The 25,248-nt window shown below is 51.2% G+C and overlaps 1 protein-coding gene across 7 annotated transcripts in view; it reads right to left on the bottom strand.

Annotated features, from left to right (window-relative positions):
- Window positions 1–25,248, bottom strand: part of CYRIB (CYFIP related Rac1 interactor B) — a 130,100-nt gene that overhangs the window by 41,314 nt on the left and 63,538 nt on the right. The window contains exon 1 of one of the 7 annotated variants that reach the window (XM_072151193.1): window positions 17,757–17,942. The exons of 4 other annotated variants lie outside the window; for them this stretch is intronic. The gene's annotated coding sequence lies outside the window, so the exon portion shown is untranslated. Of the gene's footprint in view, window positions 1–17,756; window positions 17,943–25,248 lie in introns of those variants that run through there. 2 more of the 7 variants (XM_072151192.1, XM_072151187.1) reach the window with 2 other exon arrangements.

Genomic DNA, 25,248 nt, shown 5'->3' with positions numbered 1-25,248 from the left:
CAGAGACAGCTGGGAAAAGTCATGGTGAGGTTGTATAGCTGATGGGAGTATTGTCACCTGGATATGGACGAGGATGGACCAGACAGAGGGAGGGAGAAGGCAGCAGCTGTGCCGGATTGAATCCACAAGTGATGTCTATCTCAGGTCTCATTTATTGCCGCTATATTTTTATACACCACATATTACATGCTGGTATATATTTCTGTGTGCAGTACAATGATTTCTAGTATATTCGTATTTACTACAGGTACATATTTATGTGTATGTAATGTGCGTGTGTATATATAGTATATGTGTATTTTCAAGCTTTATGTGTTAGATGCGCACATCAAGAAGGGTTTTGGTATATAAGGCCCCCCCGACACAAAATTTGCACCGGGGCCCATTACAGTCTTGTTATTACAGCTAAGCTTTCATTTTGTAGTTCCCCGTTAAGTAGAGCAACCAATCAGTGCTGAGATTTCATTTCAACAGTTGAGGCCTAACAAGATTATCATTTTCTGTATAAGATGTCATGTGGAATGAGCCTTAATGAGGTTGTACATAAGACACAACTTTGTACCAAAAAAACAGCGCCACCCATTCCCACAGGTTGTGTGTGGTACTGCAGCTCAGCCCTATTAAAGGGAACCTGTCACCAGGGACCTCATTTTTCACTAAAGACAGATTGTAAAAGCCCATGACAACTGCGGTGCACATCTGCCTCTCTGCCTTATCTAAGCATTTCCATTACAATATAATTGTGTGATATAACTTACTCTTGCGTCCTGACAATAATCTGGAGTAGTCACAGGGGCAGGACTTTGGTTTGGATGCATTTCAAAAAACAATATGTGCCTTGTCTGTGTTACTCACTCCTCAGATCTTAGCCCCCACCTTTGTGCTCCTGAATAGGGAAAAAGATAGGACCTCCTCCTCCTCTCCCCGTGCACTGCCGTTGCCCGCTACGGTACGCTACGGTACGGAATATAGCCTAAGGGTGAAGACATAACAGTTATCCAGGGGCTACCATAGTTTAATAACGGATATATTTTTAGAGGCACAGTGTGGCAAGGAGCATGCGGTTTTAACGATCTGAAAACGCACTAACTAAAAACGGCCCAAAAACGGCCTAAAAACGCCAAGTGTGTCTTCACCCTGAGTCTGACAAACCGCTTACTGAGATCATTTGGAATGCAGCTCTAGAGGTGACTAGAGTAATGCACTGCAAACTGGTATAACACTTTAAAAACATAATAGGTGATGTTAAAGTGACGGTGCGCTTCGGAGAGTCATACAGGTTGTGTGAATGGCAGAGCATGCTGGGAGGAGTAGTTCCAACAAAGCTCGTTGCCCCTCGTGTTCCTCTGTGGACACTTCCTCATTCACGTATCACGTAATCACAGAATAGGGAAGACTCGGACAATGAGGAACTCTGCTCCGCGCAGGGTACTTAACCCTCTGCATCCTGTACAGGACTGCCTGGCGGGGAAAGGGTTAACCGCGCCTCTATGCAAATACCATAGCGGGGCTGATGAGGTAACAAGAACTAATGTCTATTTCTAGTAAAGGTAGAGGAAGTGCACACACACCAAAGCATGGCGGCCAGCGGGGGTTTTATATATATATATAGATATTATATAGAATGAGATTTTTGGGAATTTTTATTTACTTTTTCGGAATAGTAGGAGATAGAGAATCCAAGGAAATCAATGATCCGGGCTTGGGTAGGAATCCTCCAGTAGAGGTAATGTATGTAAGGATACGCTCTGCAACCCTCATGAATTTAAAGTTCAGGATCAGGACCTCTGCCAGATGTCAGTGAATGGAAACGATCTGTCTCTCATCCAGAAGCGGATTGTGAGTTGTTCAGACTACAGCGAACTCCTCCTCCCCCTTCATATAAACCTAAAGGAAACATCAGACTCTGCAAGGAGGATCCAAAGTGCTGCTCTGTGCAGCCTGTGTTAGGTAATGTCACTGGATAGATGTGTGATCAGACCTTTGTGCACGTTAGTAGCAGCAGGACTGTGAAATATGGATTTATGTTTCACGACTGTTACTTCTCCAAGGGCACTGGGGGCATGTCCTCACACTGCTGTGCTCTGTGCAGCTTGTGTTAGGTAATGTCACTAGATATATGTGTGATCATACCTTTGTGCATGTTAGTAGCAGCAGGACTGTGAAATATGGATTTATGTTCCAGGATTGTAGCTTCTTTAAGTGTGTTGGGAATGTATCCTCACACTGCTGTGCTCTGTACAGCTAATGTTAAGAATTGTCCCTGGAAAGAGGTCTAATCATACCTTTGTGTATGCTGTTAGTAGCAGCAGGACTGTGAACTGGGATTGTAGCTTCTCTGAGGGCCCTCACACTCCTGTGCTTTCTACAGCCAGTGTTAGGTATTGTCCCTGGGGAGACGTGTGATCATACGTTTCTGCATGTTAGTTGCAGCAGGACTGGGAGAAGCTAAAAATCCTGGAATATGAATCCATATTTCACAGTCCAGCTGCTACTATGAATGGATTTACAAATTTCCAGGAGGAAAAATTGAGGAACAACACAGTTGTGATGTCAGGAGATGGGAGAAATCTCCTATAACCAAATGTCAGAGTTTGCACCAGTTTTGATGTCCCATGGCCCCTTCCTTTACTCAGACCATGAACGTCTGCGTTCCCTCCGGAGCAAGTTCTTGGATGTTTCCCTACACGACTACTGTGCACGCGACCGGCAAAGGCGCTGATGGATTCCAGATGAGAAATCTTCACCTCAAGGAGGGAACACTTCCCAGAGCTGAGGGTTTGCTACAAACGTATCCATTCTAAACAATGCCCTGTAGTTTAACACATCATCTCATGCTACAATGTATCAGTCCAGGTCATTTAAAAGGGAGTTATCACAAATTTTCATGTTTAACCCCAATCCACAAAATAAGAGGCTGATCAGCAGGGGACACAGTGGGGAGACCCCAATTATGATATTAAGGGGATTGCAGAAGCGCACAACCACAGGGGGTAGAATCACTGGGGGGGAGGGAGGGGCCCTTGACTAATCAAATACTTATGCTTGTCCCCAGAAAGAGGGTACTTCATAGCGCTACCCCTTTAAGTCACTAGTTCTAACAGAGGATGCCAGCGTTCACTGACGGCAAGCAGAGATCTTGACGTCAGACGGATCAATCATCTTTATACAGAAAGGGTTAAATTGCACAAAATTAAAAAAAAAAAAAATATGATCATCCCTGCCTGGATACAGAGAGCTCTTCCCATTGGTTGTCCCCGATTCGTCAGTGAGGGTCTCTGGTGTTTAATTAGTCGTGTCCTTAGGGGGGAGCCGATCCCGACATCAAGGAGCTGGGAGCTCGGCAGTGATGGAGAATGAAATAAGCGCATTCATGTCTTCCCTTTCATGGACTGATCCCGGGAAATTTCTCAATACGGCGGGTAACGGGGGCAGGCTGTGCCCGGGTCACTGGGCAGAGCTGTGCTGGGGCTGTGATGGAGGCTGCAGAGGGGCTGCTACTATGTGTCAGCGTCACCATGGACGACAATTGAGCTTGGTAAATTCCAGCACACAAGATAGAGACAAAGGCTCCAAGGAATAGGAGATCAGTGCTGGGAATAATTACATGGGAAATCTCAGGCCCTGTTCACACTGTCAGGATTTTCTGGTGCAGCTTTTAAAGCCACAACTATAGACAATGTTATGTTCTGTCCCTGGAGATCTTTATGTATGTTGTTAGTAGCAGCAGGACTGTGATATATGGATTTATATTCCAAGGTTGTAGTTTCTCCAAGTGACCTGGGGGGTGTATCTTGACACTGCTGTGCACTGTGCTCTCTGTAGCCAGTATTAGTTATTGTCCCCGGAGATGTAATGAGGTGTAATCATAACTGTGCGTATGTTGTTAGTAGCAGCAGAACTGTGATATATGGATATATATTCCAGGAATGTAGCTTCTCCCAGTACACTGGAGGTGTGTCCTCACACTGCTGTGCTCTGTACATTAGGCTGCTCCATAGCTTCTTCAAGCTACAGAAGGTTTATGGTGAATAACACATCAGTAAATCAGAGCAGAGGGGAGGGGCTTTGAGGCAGAGCAGCACAGAGAGTACAGAGAACAGCAGTGTGAGGACATGACCCCCCAGAAACTACAATCCAGAAATCTTCAATGAACATAACCTCTGCACAAAACTGAACAAAAGAACAAAACTGAACAGCAAACAGATCCCCTTAAAGTGCAGTCTCTAATCTAATGATGTTTTAAGTGGCAAATGATTGTAAAACTCAAATAGAGACAGACTCGTAGGACCGGCCTCGCCGAGGACCCTCGTAGGACCGGCCTCGCCGAGGACCCTCGTAGGACCGGCCTCGCCGAGGACCCTCTACCCAAGTCTCCCAGAGAAATATTGGAAAAAATCTTAGAAATTTTCTAACCACAAGTGTCAGGACCAGGAGTGCACTGACAGACTGAGGATCTCCATGCCAGGAGGATAACGTAAGCGAGCAGAACATTGGCCCCCGGACATCAGCGTGCTGCGACTCGCCTCCCACCCGCGCATCAGAGACACAGCAAGAGAACAGTCACATAGTATAGTGGAAGCGGGAAAGAGGAGCAAGAGCCAGACCAAGGCAGCGCTGTATGGCTGCTCATGTGGGCTGCAGGGGGTCCCACGGGTTATTCTGCTAGACCCATAACCCCCGGTGGGGGAGGGGAGGAGCTGTGATACCATCTGGACCCATAGTTGGGGGGACAGTGATACCACTTGGACCAAAAGTTGGGGATTGGAGGAGAGGGGACAGTGAGCACTGCTGCCTAGATGCAAAGTTTTTGCCACCTGAGCCCAGGGGGGGTGGTACTGCCAGCCAGAGCTGGGGGGGAAAGGAGAGCGTGTGTCTACCACACGAGCCCAGATTTGGGGAAGGGGGGGCAGTGCTACCTCTTGGCCAAAGCACTGTGCACTTATGGGGGACACTATATAGTCAGACAAGCCCTAGTTGCCTATAGAGATTCCCTGGCGCTGTCTAGGATGCCAGATGACTAATTTTTGTTTTTTATCGGTCTTGATAAATATTACTCTGCAAAATGTAAAACAGAACACACAGCAGTAAATTAAAATTCCAGAAGAGGAATGCGAAAAATTGAAAGGTTAGCGCATATGTTCTCCCAGACAGAAGCAAGTGTAATGGAGAAGAACGGAGGTAATCGCCTTCCGCTACGGTCACTGACTACACTGCAGCTGTCAGACAGAGCCCCCACTATAACATACAGGATGAGGGGCTCAGTAATATCAAACACAACCTATGGATGTCAGTGTAACAAACCCTCAGCTCAGAAATATACAGTCTGTGCAAGATTTCAGCTTCCGAACAGGATCAGATGCAAATTAGTGGAAGATGCAGATTCGTTTTTCAACATCTCTGCTTGCTGCCTAGGAACTTCTGAGCTGAGGGTTTGTTACAGATGTATGTAGTTTGGGCAGATGCTTTTATTTAAGGGGTTTAGACCTTAAGACCCTTAAAAGGAAATCTACCATTAAAATCCATCCTGATAAACCAGGGACATTACTCATAGATCCAGGCACCGGGACTGTGGTATCTTCTTTTATTTATTATCCATGGCCTCCTTCCTTCTAACATCAACTTTTAAAATGATGCTAATGAGCCGGAAGGGTTCTGGGGGACATTACCAGAGCTCATCTATGCTGCAGATTCACAGGCTGTTACACTGTGCTTGAGCACTTCCCCCTCCTACTGTGTGAGATAATGAAATACTAGTTTTGATTTTACTCAAACCTCCAGCAATCTGACAACTGACTCTGCACAGAAAACATAAGCCAAAAAAGTTGAGCAGCCCTGCAGATTAGCAGCGCAAGCAAACAGAAAGAAAGATTAAATGCAGCTTTGGATGTGAAAAGAGTATAACAGAAAGGTTTGGCGTAAGCCTTTGCCATCCTGTGACAGGGCACAGATAACCACGTCACAGCGAGAGCTGCAAACAGTAAGCGAGCAGAAGAAATCAGCTCAGCGCTTCCCTCGTATGACCTCGCCTCCTCCCGTCTATCAGCGGCATCAGACACGCGGCTGACCTAATTAATCTGGCGGAACGTTCTATACATCGTTAGATCGATATCCTGCTCCCCGGGTGAGATATAACCTTACCCTGCAGCACACGAGGGGTTATCAATAATCTCCTATTACCCGCAGAGGTCAGACTGTCCACATAGAGCAAGACCCCCTACATGAGCTGCAATACCAGGTGCTGCCTGAGGATGGGAGTGGCGCTGTTTTTGAGAGGGTGAAAATTGTCTCGAACCCTGATCAGTATCCCAATAGTTTAAATAATGTGCAGTTCTATACATCCCATCCCTTTCCTTCCTTGGTTAAACTTCATGGACACATCTTTTTTCAACCGTTCAAACTATGAAACAATGTAACTATATATATAAACTTGCCTTAAAATACATTGTATACTCCAGTTACATCCAGAGCAGCAGTCATTATTCTTCTAGAGGCCACTCCAATCCTTGGGTATCACACTACCAGAAATAGCAGAGATGTAAGAAGGTGCTGCAATGCATTTTGGGAGTTTTACTCTTTGTTACTATACATACAGATATACATATATATATTACATCTCCCACAATGCATTACAGCAGAGCATACTCCACACGCTGAGATTGCACCTTGGATGTGAGCGCAGTTTATAGGGAACCTGTCAGCAGATTTTACACCAGATTCTTCCCAACTCTTCCGTCTTAAAAGTATCTAGAGACAATGTGTTGGTGTCATTTTAAAGATAAGAATCTCATCTATCAGTTCACATCCGGATTGTGTGTCTGTGATGAACAGAAACAGAGAAAGTTTGGCAGTTGCACAGGGAGGGCCACTTCAGGCGCCCCTATCTTCTGTATAGCATCTATAGCACATAGAAAAGTGCTGCTGGCGTCATATTAAAGATAAAAATATTGTTTTCAATCACATCAGGCTTAAAGCTTTTTGAGGTGAAAAAACAGAGATACAGGCAGCGAAACATATAGTGTGAAATACAAGCTGCAGAGACACAGTTCCCTCCAATTTTTATACTGTAGCTCACAGGACCATAAGCTTGATGTGATCTGAAAGATGAGATCCATATCTTTAACATGACACATAAAGCATAATTCTAGGTGCTACAGAACCAAAGACTTCTTACTTCTAATGACACTACCCCTGCAACTAAACTTGACTCGTCTCATGTGATAATGGGATGAGAAGAGTCATATTAGCCTGACTTTGTAGGGGATTTGTTATAGGTAAATTGTATGAGGGTTGAGTCTGGTATTGCAATACCCCCACACAACCTATGGCAAGGTGTGGCGCTGTTTCTGAATGGTAAATACCCTAGATATATACTGATAGATCCACCCGTCCACTAATACAGAATACCTAGCAACATCTGGATGCTTGGAAAGCTGGGTGACTACGCCACTAAAGTAAAGGCTTTAGTCACCCAACATTCCCAAAACCTTGGAAGCAACTTTAGATTGTGATGGATAGTGATGGATAAGGGTGTAGATGCCCAGATGAAGCTGATGTGATGAGCTAAATCTGTCATGTAGGTCAAATACAGCAGCATTGATCTGGTTACATGTAGCAGAGCTGGCGGTGCGCTACTATTCCAGTGTCATACAGTTTTATTAACCCCAACAGAGCAGCACTTCAAGGCTCCACAACAGGTTCAGCTCTGCTACATCTATTGGTTATGTAGGTCACTTTATAATTACATTCGATCGCCAATATCCCCCCCTCGCCCCCAGATGAATCGAGCTCTCGCACCCGCGAGCGTCCAGACATTAATACAATGAGGCGAGATGAGAACGGTCAGGGAAGTCACATTATCTGTTATTAGCCCTGTGCTATCCAAGCGAAAGAGCTGAGCTGCAATACCGGGCACAGCCACAATACAAAGGCTAGCGCTGTTTATGATAAGCAGTGAAGAGACCACAGCGCTCATGCAGATGCTGCAGTCTACTCAAACAGCTGAACGGTACCGGTTCTAGGTGGTACTGGATGCATGACCCATTCAATAGTGAGAAGGGAACCCTGTTTTTGTGATTGGAGGGAGTCCCAGAAGTCAGACCCCAGTTACCCTACCCCCCCCCCCCCAATTGTAACAAACCCTCAGCTGTAGAAAGTATTGCATCTTTTGAGGGGTTTTAACCATAGATGTGTTCCCAATTCCCTGACAGCAAGCAGAGATCTTGACAACGATGGGAAACACTTTCATCATCCGGTTATTTGCATAAGAGATGATGTGTAACATGGGAAATGACAGCGACACCCTGATCCGCACAGATCTGGAGGGTGAACACTCGGTTCCTCTTTCAAATAAAATTTGGGACTAATCTTCATGTAACCTTTTCAGGACCGGACAAGAAGTCCTAACCCTGAATAATGAGAAAGTGACATTTTTATCACTTTTATTCTATTTTTGTGAAAACATAACCTGCCACAACCCCCCACGTCCAGATAGGATCTGTAAATAAACCCCTTAGATGTCGTGTGTACTATTGACCACAGCATCAAAGAGGTTAAGAAACACATCTGATATCAGACGGCCCCTTTAAACGGAGCAGAGATTCTTTTTCTTTCCATGAGACGCCACAGATGAACACTCCAGCGCTACGTGCTCTGCAATCCCGACACCGCAGCCTAGGGGCGCGTTCACACATTCAGGTTTTATTCATGCCATTGACTGCTAAACCTGGTGCAGATCATAGAAGGAGAGAACATACAAAGGGCAGATGCTTCTTCTCTGTGTTTTCTAATCCATTCACGGGTTTTGGCTTCAAAAAACTGCATCAAAGAAAACCTGGCTGTGTGAATATGGCCTAAGGGAATTGATAAGAGGCTGATTACGTTTTTTAACCCTTCAGATTCTGAGGTGCGGAGCGACTGCAGTTTCTAAAGTTTCCTAGGGAAGAGCCGGGAACTTCATCAGAATCTGCTCTCAAGGCCGTACATGTCAGAGCAATCATGACGATGAAACAAAACAAAAAAATTGGGGGGTGGGGGGGAGATCTGTAGAATGAACGGGAGTCAGAATTCCCTCCACTCTGATACCCATGACTTCATCATCAATACCCGAAAAAAGTCCTACAATAAACGTTAATAAGAAAAAGAATCTACTGAAAAATGCAAACCATCCCACAAAAAACAAGTCCTCATGTAGTTCTATTATCAGAGAAATAATGAAGCATTAAAAGAATCAAGAAATGGATAAAAAAAAAATTGGACCCAGTCTTTAATATTTCTAAATTATTCTTGAAAGTTTTCCCCAGTCAATAGAACTGAATGAGGACTTGCTTTTTGTGGGAGGAGCTTAATAAAAAGAGCATCTCATTTATATCAGATAGGCAGGGGTCGGACACCTGGAAGCACCAGCCCTCAGCGTGCAGAGCGGTTAGAGGAGCGCTATGGTTTGATAGAAGAGCATTATAGACTTGGTGGTGGCTGTGCCTGGTACTGCACTTGAAGTCCATTCTCTAGTGCAGGGGTAGGGAACCTATGGCTCGGGAGCCATATGTGGCTCTTTCGATGGCTGCATCTGGCTCTCAGACAAATCACTGATTAATAGCAATTGCCAGTGTGTACATGTAAGACAAATACAGCGATGATCACTGGATGCAGGCCGGGATGTTACCACTGCCTGCGTCCTTAGTGTGACCCAGGCACCATCGCCGCACCGTTGCTTAGGTGACCGCGCCTGTGTCATAGAGTAGAGCAGCATCCACTCCACTGTATGACCCAGGCCCCATTGCCTAAGCAATTATGGCAGCGGCGCCTGGGTCATAGAGAAGAGCGTTGGAGTGATGAGAAGCCACTGAAAGGAGACAGGTAGGTGAGTATTCCCTTTTTATTTGTTGCGACTACCTATCTACTGGGGGCGGGTATGTGCTGCCACTACCTATCTACTGGGTCCTGAGGGCATGTGATGGGGCTACCTGTCTATTGGGAGATATTTGCTGTGGCTACCTATCTAACTTGGGCATGTGCTGTGGCTACCTATCTACTGGGAGGCATGTGCTGTGGCTACCTATCTACTGGGAGGCATGTGCTGTGGCTACCTATACACTGGGGAGCATGTGCTGTGTCTACCTATCTACTGGGGGGTCATGTGCTGTGACTACCTTTCTACTAGGGGCATTTGCTGGGGCTAACTATCTACTGGAGAAATGTGCTATGACTACCTATCTACTGGGGAGCATGTACTGAGGCTACCTATCTACTGGCGGGCATGTGCTGTGGCTACCTATCTACTGGGGTCAATGTGCTGTGACTACCTATCTACTGGGGTCATGTGCTGTGGCTACCTATCTACTGGGAGGCATGTGCTGGGACTACCTATCTACTGGGAGGCATGGGCTGTGGCTACCTATATACTAGCAGGCATGCAATTCTGCTACCTATCTACTATGGGGCATGTGACATGATTATTAATATACTGGGGGGGCATGTGCTGTGGCTACCTATCTACTGGGAGGCATGTGCTGTGGCTACCTATTTACTAGCAGGCATGCGATGGTGCTACCTATCTACTTTGAGGCATGTGCCGTGATTACTAATATACTGGGGGGGGGGCATGTGGTGTGGCTACCTATCTACTATGGGTCATGTGCTGGGGCTAGCTGTCTATTTGGGTGAATGTGCTGGGGCTACATATCTACTGGGAACATGTACTGAGGCTACCTATCTACTGGGGTGCATGTGCCGTGGCTACCTATTTACTGGGGGTTATGTGATGTGGCTACCTATCTACTTGGGGCATGTACTGGGGCTAGCTATCTACTGGGGACATGTACTGGGGCTAGCTATCTACTGGGGACATGTACTGGGGCTAGCTATCTACTGGGCGGCATGTGCTGGGCCTACCTAGTTACTGGACCCCATGTGATGTGGCTACCTATCTAGTGAGGGGCATGTGCTTTGGCTGCCCATTTACTGGGGGCCATGTTCTGCTGTTACCTATCTACTAGAGGGGGAAGTGCTGTGGCTACCTATCTACTGGGGGACATGTGCCGTGGCTACCTATCTACTGGGGGACATGTGCCGTGGCTACCTATCTACTGGGGGACATGTGCCGTGGCTACCTATCTACTGGGGGACATGTGCCATGGCTACCTATCTACTGGGGGACATGTGCCATGGCTACCTATCTACTGGGGGACATGTGCCATGGCTACCTATCTACTGGGGGACATGTGCCATGGCTACCTATCTACTGGGGGACATGTGCCATGGCTACCTATCTACTGGGGGGAATTTGCATATTGTATGGCTCTCACAGAATTCCAGTTTAAAATATGTGGTGTTCACGGCTCTCTCAGCCAAAAAGGTTCCTGACCCCTGCTCTAGTGGATGACATATGGTGGGATGTGGCATCACAAACCTAGGAAGAGGCAGGAGAAGTGCACCCTGGGTGTAGTGATTATCGAAAATATCTGAACAACGGGGGTATCGGGTGTTGGACCCGCCAGCATTCCATAGATAGGTGATCGAAACCAGCATGTCGTATACATGACCATGTCCACAGAAGACAGACAGGAGCTTCACAGACACTGTAACTATAGTAGCCACATAGCAACCTAAAGGAAGAGCACAATAGGCCGACTCAGGAGAGTTATATAACACTAATAAACACTAATAACACGCAGCTCCAGCACAAACCATTGCACTTTCCTACACTCTACAGTAAGATTTAACCTGCCGAAAAATGACCCACCAATGCACAGCCGTATATGTATCGGATAGCCGGGAAACGGCGGACACCGGGAAGTAGCAGCAGGAATGTAAGAATTGGGTTTATATTCCTGGGAATGTAGCTTCTCAATGTGAACTAGCGGCGTGTCCTCACACTGCTGTTCTCTGTGCTCTCTGCAGCCATAATAATGCAGATGAATAAGAGCACAGCGATGTGAGGAAAATACGACTCTGCTACATAAACCCTTATATAACAGTCCTGCTGCTACTAACAGCATACATAATAGTACAATTACACATAACTCCATGCCAGGCCCCCGTGTGCCAGCCTGGCCGCAAGCCCCCCATTGCATGTCCCACATTACTGTATGGACGTATGAGAGGGCTGTTACTGTATAGATGTATATGTGCCCCCTATAGTCTCCTGACATGGCCTTGTCCCCGTGTTCCCCTCCTTCCTATGATCCATGCCGGGGCCACACAGCGTGTGATGTAGTTCTGATCACTTAATCCTGGCCGGACCTTATTATTAGCCACTTACAGGCGGGTAAGTGGCCTCCGGCCCCTGTGGCTCCCGGGCTTTGAGCTGCTGCCATTGATGATAATTGGAAGGTGTTATTATGGGCTGTAACCTGCGCCCGGCCTCCGCTCGCTGCAGCCACAGCCCCGCACCGTCCTGTAATCTGGGATTTATAATATTATGTGAGATCACAAGAACCGCGGCTCCCGGACCTTTAACCCTTGCACTGATGGAGAGACAGATGATCTCCTGCTATTGCATCTTGGGGGTCCATACTTAGAATAGGTAGTAGTTACAGGACTGTGACATGGATTTATATTCCAGGATTGTAGCTTATCCAGGTGTACTGGGGCTTGTCATAGCTAGGCTGCCGCGTGGGGGAGGGGGGCGAGGTCATGGCTAGGCTGGCACGCAGGGGGGCGGGGTCATGGCTAGGCTGGCACGCAGGGGGCGGGGTCATGGCTAGGCTGGCACGCAGGGGGCGGGGTCATGGCTAGGCTGGCACGCAGGGGGGCGGGGTCATGGCTAGGCTGGCACGCAGGGGGGGTCATGGCTAGGCTGGCACGCAGGGGGGGGGTCATGGCTAGGCTGGCACGCAGGGGGGGGGTCATGGCTAGGCTGGCACGCAGGGGGGGGGTCATGGCTAGGCTGGCACACAGGGTGGGGGGGGTCATGGCTAGGCTGGCACACAGGGTGGGGGGGGTCATGGCTAGGCTGGCACACAGGGTGGGGGGGGTCATGGCTAGGCTGGCACACAGGGTGGAGGGGGTCATGGCTAGGCTGGCACACAGGGTGGGGGGGGTCATGGCTAGGCTGGCACACAGGGTGGGGGGGGTCATGGCTAGGCTGGCACACAGGGTGGGGGGGGTCATGGCTAGGCTGGCACGCAGGGGGGGGGGGGTCATGGCTAGGCTGGCACGCAGGGGGGGGGGTCATGGCTAGGCTGGCACGCAGGGGGGGGGGTCATGGCTAGGCTGGCACGCAGGGGGGGGTCATGGCTAGGCTGGCACGCAGGGGGGGGGTCATGGCTAGGCTGGCACGCAGGGGGGGGGGTCATGGCTAGGCTGGCACGCAGGGGGGGTCATGGCTAGGCTGGCACGCAGAGGGGGTCATGGCTAGGCTGGCACGCAGGGGGGGTCATGGCTAGGCTGGCACGCAGGGGGGGTCATGGCTAGGCTGGCACGCAGGGGGGGTCATGGCTAGGCTGGCACGCAGGGGGGGTCATGGCTAGGCTGGCACGCAGGGGGGGTCATGGCTAGGCTGGCACGCAGGGGGGGTCATGGCTAGGCTGGCACGCAGGGGGGGTCATGGCTAGGCTGGCACGCAGGGGGGGTCATGGCTAGGCTGGCACGCAGGGGGGGTCATGGCTAGGCTGGCACGCAGGGGGGGTCATGGCTAGGCTGGCACGCAGGGGGGGTCATGGCTAGGCTGGCACGCAGGGGGGGTCATGGCTAGGCTGGCACGCAGGGGGGGTCATGGCTAGGCTGGCACGCAGGGGGGGTCATGGCTAGGCTGGCACGCAGGGGGGGTCATGGCTAGGCTGGCACGCAGGGGGGGTCATGGCTAGGCTGGCACGCAGGGGGGGTCATGGCTAGGCTGGCACGCAGGGGGGGTCATGGCTAGGCTGGCACGCAGGGGGGGTCATGGCTAGGCTGGCACGCAGGGGGGGTCATGGCTAGGCTGGCACGCAGGGGGGGTCATGGCTAGGCTGGCACGCAGGGGGGGTCATGGCTAGGCTGGCACGCAGGGGGGGTCATGGCTAGGCTGGCACGCAGGGGGGGTCATGGCTAGGCTGGCACGCAGGGGGGGTCATGGCTAGGCTGGCACGCAGGGGGGGTCATGGCTAGGCTGGCACGCAGGGGGGGTCATGGCTAGGCTGGCACGCAGGGGGGGTCATGGCTAGGCTGGCACGCAGGGGGGGTCATGGCTAGGCTGGCACGCAGGGGGGGTCATGGCTAGGCTGGCACGCAGGGGGGGTCATGGCTAGGCTGGCACGCAGGGGGGGTCATGGCTAGGCTGGCACGCAGGGGGGGTCATGGCTAGGCTGGCACGCAGGGGGGGTCATGGCTAGGCTGGCACGCAGGGGGGGTCATGGCTAGGCTGGCACGCAGGGGGGGTCATGGCTAGGCTGGCACGCAGGGGGGGTCATGGCTAGGCTGGCACGCAGGGGGGGTCATGGCTAGGCTGGCACGCAGGGGGGGTCATGGCTAGGCTGGCACGCAGGGGGGGTCATGGCTAGGCTGGCACGCAGGGGGGGTCATGGCTAGGCTGGCACGCAGGGGGGGTCATGGCTAGGCTGGCACGCAGGGGGGGTCATGGCTAGGCTGGCACGCAGGGGGGGTCATGGCTAGGCTGGCACGCAGGGGGGGTCATGGCTAGGCTGGCACGCAGGGGGGGTCATGGCTAGGCTGGCACGCAGGGGGGGTCATGGCTAGGCTGGCACGCAGGGGGGGTCATGGCTAGGCTGGCACGCAGGGGGGGTCATGGCTAGGCTGGCACGCAGGGGGGGTCATGGCTAGGCTGGCACGGGGTCATGGCTAGGCTGGCACGCAGGGGGGGTCATGGCTAGGCTGGCACGCAGGGGGGGTCATGGCTAGGCTGGCACGCAGGGGGGGTCATGGCTAGGCTGGCACGCAGGGGGGGTCATGGCTAGGCTGGCACGCAGGGGGGGTCATGGCTAGGCTGGCACGCAGGGGGGGTCATGGCTAGGCTGGCACGCAGGGGGGGTCATGGCTAGGCTGGCACGCAGGGGGGGTCATGGCTAGGCTGGCACGCAGGGGGGGTCATGGCTAGGCTGGCACGCAGGGGGGGTCATGGCTAGGCTGGCACGCAGGGGGGGTCATGGCTAGGCTGGCACGCAGGGGGGGTCATGGCTAGGCTGGCACGCAGGGGGGGTCATGGCTAGGCTGGCACGCAGGGGGGGTCATGGCTAGGCTGGCACGCAGGGGGGGTCATGGCTAGGCTGGCACGCAGGGGGGGTCATGGCTAGGCTGGCACGCAGGGGGGGTCATGGCTAGGCTGGCACGCAGGGGGGGTCATGGCTAGGCTGGCACGCAGGGGGGGTCATGGCTAGGCTGGCACGCAGGGGGGGTCATGGCTAGGCTGGCACGCAGGGGGGGTCATGGCTAGGCTGGCACGCAGGGGGGGTCATGGCTAGGCTGGCACGCAGGGGGGGTCATGGCTAGGCTGGCACGCAGGGGGGGTCATGGCTAGGCTGGCACGCAGGGGGGGTCATGGCTAGGCTGGCACGCAGGGGGGGTCATGGCTAGGCTGGCACGCAGGGGGGGTCATGGCTAGGCTGGCACGCAGGGGGGGTCATGGCTAGGCTGGCACGCAGGGGGGGTCATGGCTAGGCTGGCACGCAGGGGGGGTCATGGCTAGGCTGGCACGCAGGGGGGGTCATGGCTAGGCTGGCACGCAGGGGGGGTCATGGCTAGGCTGGCACGCAGGGGGGGTCATGGCTAGGCTGGCACGCAGGGGGGGTCATGGCTAGGCTGGCACGCAGGGGGGGTCATGGCTAGGCTGGCACGCAGGGGGGGTCATGGCTAGGCTGGCACGCAGGGGGGGTCATGGCTAGGCTGGCACGCAGGGGGGGTCATGGCTAGGCTGGCACGCAGGGGGGGTCATGGCTAGGCTGGCACGCAGGGGGGGTCATGGCTAGGCTGGCACGCAGGGGGGGTCATGGCTAGGCTGGCACGCAGGGGGGGTCATGGCTAGGCTGGCACGCAGGGGGGGTCATGGCTAGGCTGGCACGCAGGGGGGGTCATGGCTAGGCTGGCACGCAGGGGGGGTCATGGCTAGGCTGGCACGCAGGGGGGGTCATGGCTAGGCTGGCACGCAGGGGGGGTCATGGCTAGGCTGGCACGCAGGGGGGGTCATGGCTAGGCTGGCACGCAGGGGGGGTCATGGCTAGGCTGGCACGCAGGGGGGGTCATGGCTAGGCTGGCACGCAGGGGGGGTCATGGCTAGGCTGGCACGCAGGGGGGGTCATGGCTAGGCTGGCACGCAGGGGGGGTCATGGCTAGGCTGGCACGCAGGGGGGGTCATGGCTAGGCTGGCACGCAGGGGGGGTCATGGCTAGGCTGGCACGCAGGGGGGGTCATGGCTAGGCTGGCACGCAGGGGGGGTCATGGCTAGGCTGGCACGCAGGGGGGGTCATGGCTAGGCTGGCACGCAGGGGGGGTCATGGCTAGGCTGGCACGCAGGGGGGGTCATGGCTAGGCTGGCACGCAGGGGGGGTCATGGCTAGGCTGGCACGCAGGGGGGGTCATGGCTAGGCTGGCACGCAGGGGGGGTCATGGCTAGGCTGGCACGCAGGGGGGGTCATGGCTAGGCTGGCACGCAGGGGGGGTCATGGCTAGGCTGGCACGCAGGGGGGGTCATGGCTAGGCTGGCACGCAGGGGGGGTCATGGCTAGGCTGGCACGCAGGGGGGGTCATGGCTAGGCTGGCACGCAGGGGGGGTCATGGCTAGGCTGGCACGCAGGGGGGGTCATGGCTAGGCTGGCACGCAGGGGGGGTCATGGCTAGGCTGGCACGCAGGGGGGGTCATGGCTAGGCTGGCACGCAGGGGGGGTCATGGCTAGGCTGGCACGCAGGGGGGGTCATGGCTAGGCTGGCACGCAGGGGGGGTCATGGCTAGGCTGGCACGCAGGGGGGGTCATGGCTAGGCTGGCACGCAGGGGGGGTCATGGCTAGGCTGGCACGCAGGGGGGGTCATGGCTAGGCTGGCACGCAGGGGGGGTCATGGCTAGGCTGGCACGCAGGGGGGGTCATGGCTAGGCTGGCACGCAGGGGGGGTCATGGCTAGGCTGGCACGCAGGGGGGGTCATGGCTAGGCTGGCACGCAGGGGGGGTCATGGCTAGGCTGGCACGCAGGGGGGGTCATGGCTAGGCTGGCACGCAGGGGGGGTCATGGCTAGGCTGGCACGCAGGGGGGGTCATGGCTAGGCTGGCACGCAGGGGGGGTCATGGCTAGGCTGGCACGCAGGGGGGGTCATGGCTAGGCTGGCACGCAGGGGGGGTCATGGCTAGGCTGGCACGCAGGGGGGGTCATGGCTAGGCTGGCACGCAGGGGGGGTCATGGCTAGGCTGGCACGCAGGGGGGGTCATGGCTAGGCTGGCACGCAGGGGGGGTCATGGCTAGGCTGGCACGCAGGGGGGGTCATGGCTAGGCTGGCACGCAGGGGGGGTCATGGCTAGGCTGGCACGCAGGGGGGGTCATGGCTAGGCTGGCACGCAGGGGGGGGTCATGGCTAGGCTGGCACGCAGGGGGGGTCATGGCTAGGCTGGCACGCAGGGGGGGGTCATGGCTAGGCTGGCACGCAGGGGGGGGTCATGGCTAGGCTGGCACACAGGGGGGGGGGTCATGGCTAGGCTGGCACACAGGGGGGGGGGTCATGGATAGGCTGGCACACAGGAGGCAGTGATTGGACAGATCTATAGGTGAGCGATCACCAGGCTGCACAGCAGGGCTCCAGTGCCGCCCGCCCCCTGCTGGCCTCCTCCGTCCTCACCTGTTGTAGCCGGGGCCGGGACACGATCAGGCAGGACGCTCCTCGGGCCTAGAGTCCCCGCAGCCGCATCTCCATTCACTGCTTCCTCCTCATTGAAGCTCCCGGCTCTGACACACACTGCAGCAGCGACGGGGGCGGACACCCACACAGACCCCGCCTCCTGCCGGGACCAGCGGCCTCACACTGGTGCACCAAGATGGCGCCTGCCGTCTGTCTACTTCCGACTTCCGGGCGCCATGTTGAGATTGGCACCATATTAAGCACTGGATGGCAAAATGAAGGGATTCCCATCACCCTTATTTCCGAGCCACCTATCATTAGTATATGTATCATATGCCAATCTGATAAGGAGAACCTCCAATCCAGACTGTCTGTAATGACTCTCACTGATTTTACTTCTTTTCCCTTTATGTCAAGATAAATGAAGTGAAAAAGTAGAAAAAATGTCATACATGGACTAGTCGTGGTTTTCATATTAAAGGGAATAGTAAATGTGTTTGGTCTGATGTCTCTATTTATTACGAATCGGGTCCGTTTTTTAGGATCTGACCTAATATTTCCATTTATTTACAGGATTGATTCATTCATTTAGGAGTCTAGTCTGACGTCTCATTGATATAAGGGTTAGGGTTACAATCTCAGGGTGTGGACTGACATCTCAAAGAATTTAGAGATTTAGTTTGGTCTGGGGTATTTCCTAGATAAATCATACTCAACCCAATCCACATCCATGGAGGACATTTGTTGTAGAATAATTTCAGCCCAAAATTGGCTGAATGTCCCTGGAGGGGACTCCAGGCTACGGGACTCATGATCCAGTGCCAGGGACCTGCTTTTACTTGTGATGTAAAACAATGTGACGTCTTGTGGTTCTGGACCCTACTACAGAAAGGGGGGTCCCACACCCAGGACCTCTCTCTGTGGGAATCAGTACAAAACATCAGACTCATGTTGTCCTAATATAAGTCATTCATCTCTGCTTCAGTGACTGCAATATCTGACCATGACAATGGGGATCCCACCCAGGTCAACATCTGCAAAGAGTTTGTATGTTCTCTCCGTGTTTGTGTGGGTTTCCTCCGGATCCTCTGGTTTCCTCCCACACTCTAAGGCCCCTTCCACACTAGCATTTTTCACGTGCAGAACTTGCATTGCACTCTGTCCCAATGGGCCTTTCCTCATTTGCGTTTTTTTCCACGTGCGTGCGTGCTTTTGTTTTGACGCGCGTCAAAATCGCAGCATGCTCTACTTTTGCGTTTCACGCGCGTTTTCCCCGCCCCATTCAAGTCTATGGAGACGCATCAAAAACGCATTGCACTCGCAAGCATTGCAAGTGCAATGCGAGTGCAATGCGTTTTAAACGGATGGGTTGCTAAGTGACATGTATAATTCACCTGCCCGAGATCGAGCATTTAATTAAAAAAACACAATGAAGAACAGTGAAGAATAGAATAAAAACAGTGAACACAGGATCATTTAAGTGAAAAACACAGTGAAAAACACAGTGAAGGATAGATTGCAGATGTTCGGCACATCTGCTTACTTGTGAAGAACAATATATATGTGTGAAGAACACATTGCAGATGTATGGAAACATCTGCTATGTGTTCTTCACACACATATATATTGTTCTTCACATACTATTTTGTTCGCACCGTTCCGCGTGTATCTCCCGACAAGTAAGCAGATGTGCCGAACATCTGTAATCTATTCTGCACTGTGTTCTGCACTGTGGTTTTCACTTAAATGATCCTGTGTTCACTGTGTTCACTGTTTTTATTCTATTCTTCACTGTTCTTCACATCTGATAACTTGTCGGGAGATAATATACGCGCGGAACAGTGAAGAATAGATTGCAGATGTTTGCATACATCTGATCACTTATCAGAAGACATTCTTTTTCAATTAAATAAAACATTTTATTCCCGAACTATGGTCCCTTTGAAAAATGCTCCCATTGACTTAAAAAAAGCGCGTGAAAAACGCACCGAAAACGCAAGAAAAACGCAAACAACACGCGCGTGAAAAACGCAAAAACGCTAATGACTCCAAGGAAAGATGGAACAAAATCGCAGCCAAAAACGTCAGTTTTTCACGCATTGCACCCTGAAGTGAAATGCAACGCTAGTGTGGAAGGGGCCTAAAACATACTGGTAGTTGATTACATTGTGAGCCCCATTGGGGACAAGGAAAGATTTGGCAAGTTCTGTGCAGCTCTGCGGTATCTGTGTGCGCTATATAAATAAAGGGATTATTATTATCTCCCGCAGCCCCACAACGGTGAAGCTGGTCAGGCATGCGCATCTTCTTATACAACAGTGGAGGCAAATTTTGGTCACATACTTATGACCCGTAAGGGTCCCATCAGTCGGATCCCCATTGATCATCCAGATATCCATTATTCTCCCTTTGTATATTACATTTTGAGCTTTGAAAATCATTCCATATTTTCAGACATATTACTATAAAACAAGAAGTAGAAGTAATCCCCCCCCCTGGCCTGTGAGAGACGCAGAGGATGCACCTCTTATTACTTTCTGCTGAAGATGGATATCACTAATAATCCCGCGTGCAGCTTCATCTCCACATACAACTCCATAAAAGAGCAAAATATAATAAACACATAGCAAAAAGATACAGTTTTATAGTGAGACTGAGAAGCCTTACAAGAGTCAGAGGTCCAGCCCATTAGGCAGATATAAAGGAGGATTTACTCCCTTTTACTGATATAAATGTCAGAATGCATAAATCTTTCATGGATCCATCTGGATCATCAGTTGTCCAGAGGTTGAAAAACATGGCTGCTTTTTTACCAAAAAACGGCTCCTTTTCTGCCTTTGGGAAGTATAAGATATTGCAGCTAAGTCCATTAAAGAGAACCCGTCATGCCAAATAACCCCCTAATCTAAATATATTTTCATAAACTGCCATTAGAGAGCATTGCCTCTATCCCTTCATTGTCCCTCTACATGCCTGTAAACCTAAGCAATGAGGTCCTAAAGCTGTATGCAAATGACCTGTGAAATGTCCAATGAAGCATTAGCATATTCAAGCTGTCCACTCTATTCATGAGTGGGAGGCACAGCCACACCCCCAGTGCTTGACTGACAGCCTGTATAATGATGTGAGGCTGTATAATGATGTGCTTCCTGGTGCTGGTGGCCACGCCCCCTGCAGCCTGTGTGTGCATGTGTGTGTGTATAGGAGAGATACAGCAGCTCCAGGCAGCCATGTTACAGCAGAACATGTCAGATTCATGTGTAGCTGATGTCTGTGTCTCTCACCTGTATATTAGGAGGATGCAGCATGTCAGCAGATGCAGCACACACACTAGCCATGCTTTACTATACATTACACACAGACATGAGCAGGGGGAGGAGATGGGAGGGGTAACAGGGGTGACATCACTGCCTCTGACCATGTGACCAGCCTCATTTACATGATAAAGAATAGATGATTTTACAATGAATAATGTATGAAATGACTAGATAAAGGCTGGGATGGGATCCTTGTGAGCTGCTCCAACAGGTAGTAGTGACAGGACAAGTGACACATACCTGATGACAGGTGTCCTTTAATTTCTATAGCGCAAAGAAGCAATACAAGCGCAAACCACAGTCAGATGTGGCGCTGTTTCAAGAAGAAAGCTGAAAGCTTTTTCAACCTCCAGACAATTGGGCAGATTTACTTACCCGGTTCTGTCGCAATCCAGCGGCGCGTTCTCAGTGGAGGATTCGGGTCTTCCGGCGATTCACTAAGGACGTTCCCTCGATGTCCACCAGGTGTTGCTGCAGCGCTAAATTCCGTCGGAGTTCACTGAAGTTCACCGAGCTATCGTGGGTGCAGGTAAGCGCGTGTCAAGCGACACGTTTTGTTTTGTTTTTTTCAATAAGGCGGTTTCTCCGAATCCATTGGGTTTTCCGATGACCACGTCCCCCGATTTCCGTTGTGTGCATGGCGGCACCGATGCGCCAAAATCCCCGGGCAATTCAGGGGAAATCGGCGCAAAACAGTAAAATTCGGGTAACCCAACGTAAAAATGTGATTCGGGCCCTTAGTAAATGACCCCCAATGTCTTTAAAGGCATTGCCCACCTATGTATTTTTTTGTAATGTCATTATGTATCTAAAATGAACAATAAAGCAAATTTCATTAATTGTATTGTGTATACACTATGCAGACTTGTGTGTCTCCATGGTAACAGACTACAAACAAAAGCTGTGTAGTCTGATCCTGCCCCTGCACACTCTTATCTACTCACAGCAGGGGGTTAATCGTGGGGACGGGTTCTGGAGCCACAGGCTGCTATAATTTGCGATACATTTTTCTAATGTCACATCATTTCGGATACATTTGGCTCTTCTTGAAATGTAAAACCGTTGTGAAAAGTTCATTTTGACCCAGACTTTTTCATGCCATCTTGTGAACTACAGGTATAGCGGATGATATTAATGTAAATGACCTCAGGGTCAGACTACACAGGATTTATTTGTAGTTCGTTACCGTAGAGACACATATTTCTGTACAGGTTCTGTGTACATAAAACAACAACTGATCTTTAATAAAGACTATGGGGGTCATTTACTAAGGGCCCGATTCGCGGTTTCCCAACGTGTTACCCGAATATTTCCGATTTGCGCCGATTTTCCCTGAATTGCCCCAGGATTTTGGCGCACGCGATCGGATTGTGGCGCATCGGCGCCGGCATGCACGCGACGGAAATCGGGGAGGCGTGGCCGAACGAAAACCCGTCGGATTTGGAAAAACCGCCGCATTTAAAAAAAGAAATGTGTCGCTTGGGAAGCGCTTACCTTCACTTGGTCCGGCCCGGTGAACTCCAGCGTGTTCAGATGCTTTTCAGCGCAGCAGCGCCACCTGGTGGACGGCGGAGGAACTACCTTGATGAATCCCGGCCGGACCCGAATCCACCGCAGAGAACGCGCCGCTGGATCGAGAACGGACAGGGTAAGTAAATCTGCCCCTATCTGTTAAATGTGTTCATGTAGCAGAGTAGTGTTACTCTTGGAAACAACTTAAAGGGGTATTCTATTTACATTTAATTTCATGCATTTTCCATATTTAAACATTTCTTCAATTGGATTTTATTAAAATTAATGTTCCTGTGTGAAGATCATTTCTCAAATGTAGCCATTTTGTCCCTTAGAAATGAGTTAGCTTCCTCAGATACGACCACCTCACATTTTGGCAGCGGTGGCCAGACATAACCTTATAGATTTGATGATGAGTTTCTGTCCAGAAATATAAAATTGGCTATCGACCTTCAGATGACCTCTGAGAAATGTGGAATGAAATGGCCGAGACCTATCGATCAATGACAGAGAGCTGTGTACAGTATATGTGCCAGGAAAATAAACCATACATTTCAAAAGGTGACAGCATAAAAAACTGAAAAAAAGATCCTATAGGACAGCAATGGCGAACCTTTTAGCAACGGAGTGCCCAAACGGCAACCCCAAACCCCCCTCATATATAGCGAGGTGCCAACCAAAAATTAAAGCAGTACCGTATTTTCCGGACTATAAGGCGCACTTAAAAGCATTGGATTTCCGTGGAAATCCAAAGTGCGCCTTATAGTCCGGTGCGCCCTATGTATGGCGCTGGGCACAGGGCAGCGGACCATACTTACATAGGTCCCCGCTACCGGAGACCGGAGACAACAGATCTCCAGCGGGACCTGGAGCGGGGACCTATGTAAGTATGATCCGCTGCCCTCCTCCACCTCCCCCTCACCTTCCCCGCTCGCGTTCCCCGTCGCGTCTCGGCGTCGCGTCCCGTCGCTGCGTCCCGTCGCCGCGTCACGTCATGTCGGCTCTCCGCCACGCCTCCGCCAAGCCCCCGCCACGCCCCCGGCCCCCGCGCCTTATAGTCCGATGCGCCTTATATATGTAATTATTACATATATAAGGCGCATCGGACTAATGCGCCTTATAGTCCAGTGCGCCCTATAGGGCAAAAAATACGGTAACTTATTGATCCATGTTCTTCAACAAAGTAGAAAGAAAGAGGGCAAATTTGCATACCGGTAATTGTAACTTCTTTCCAGTGCCCTGTGTACACAGAGAATCATGGGGCCGGCAGGAGGTCTTCCAAAGATAATTTGGCCAGGTCTACAAATTCTCCCTCTTCCTACAGTCCCAAGTAACCATCACTGAAAGAATCTTTTAAGTTGCTAGGAACTGCAGGAAAATTCTTTGAGTCCTGTCTGGTGCGCTGGGGTGATGGCCCGGGTGCCCACAGAAATAGCTTGGAGTGCCGCCTCTGGCACCCATGCCATAGGTTCGCCACCACTGCTATAGGACCTGCTCCACATATGGCAGCAAATTACATCTGAAAATGGACTGGGAAAAGCTGGGTGACAGCAGCTATTAGAGGTATAGAGGTAAACCAGGACTAAGGTCCCAGACTACAAACACAACAGCCCACATTTACTAAGAACAGTGCAGTGTGTACTATGTGCAATGTTCTGTGTGGTGTGCAGGGGGCGCCAGATTCACAATTTATGGCGCCAGTTCTTCATCTAGTGCTCCCTGCACTGACGCCAGCACCTAAGAACATGTGCCCCAATGAGTATAAGACTTATGTGTGAGGTTATATGTGAGGTAATATGTGGGGTTATTACTAAGGGTCGCGGATCGCATTTCCTTCGGACTTTCTGTCATTTTCGGGATGTGCACCACTGTAACAGGGATTTAGCAGGGGATTGCATCGCACACGATCGGATTTTTGCTCCGCGGCGCCGGCTTTCATGTGACAGAAATCGGGTGCGTGCCATTGGACGATCCAACTGATTCGGACTGAGCGCGGGATAAACATTCAATTTGTGTCGCATACAATGCACTTACAAGCACTGGGAAGAAGACGGTGAACTCCAGAGGACCTGAGCGGGGAAGCAACATATGCAGGATACCGGGCGCACGATCTTAGTGAATCACAGCACAGTGCACTGTCGTCGGACAATGCACTTTCGGGAACTCCGAAGGACCGGGTAAGTAAATGTGCCCCAATATGTCAGGTAATACGAGGAAATATGTTCTCAATTACGATGCTTATATCATGTGTTACACTCCAGTCACATCCAGAGCTTCAATCATCTATCTACCTTTAGATAATCTCAGATGCCTACAGATCTGTCTGTGACTGGAGTATCAATCTACCATTATCATTCTCAGTATAAGGCAGCTTCTGTGCAATGTTATATTTTTTAATTTTCACGGTCTACATCATATGTGATACTCCAGTCACATTCAGAGCTGCAATCATCAATCTACCGTTTTATATCTTCTTAGATAACGATAGCTCTGACTGCAGCTGTGACTAGAGTGGCAATATGATTGAGGTAGTATATGAGGTGATATGTGAAGCAAATATAATTCCTTTGCTCGTATCATCTATGATACTCCAATCACATCCAGAGCTGCAGTCTTTACGTACACAGGATAGAAAATTGAATATTTTAAAAGAAAATTTTCTA

This window comes from Engystomops pustulosus, chromosome 5 (assembly GCF_040894005.1).
Source record: "Engystomops pustulosus chromosome 5, aEngPut4.maternal, whole genome shotgun sequence".
Classification (NCBI taxonomy): domain Eukaryota; kingdom Metazoa; phylum Chordata; class Amphibia; order Anura; family Leptodactylidae; genus Engystomops; species Engystomops pustulosus.
Note: the sequence above shows the minus strand (reverse complement) of the source record. Positions and strands in the feature narration are given on the sequence as shown.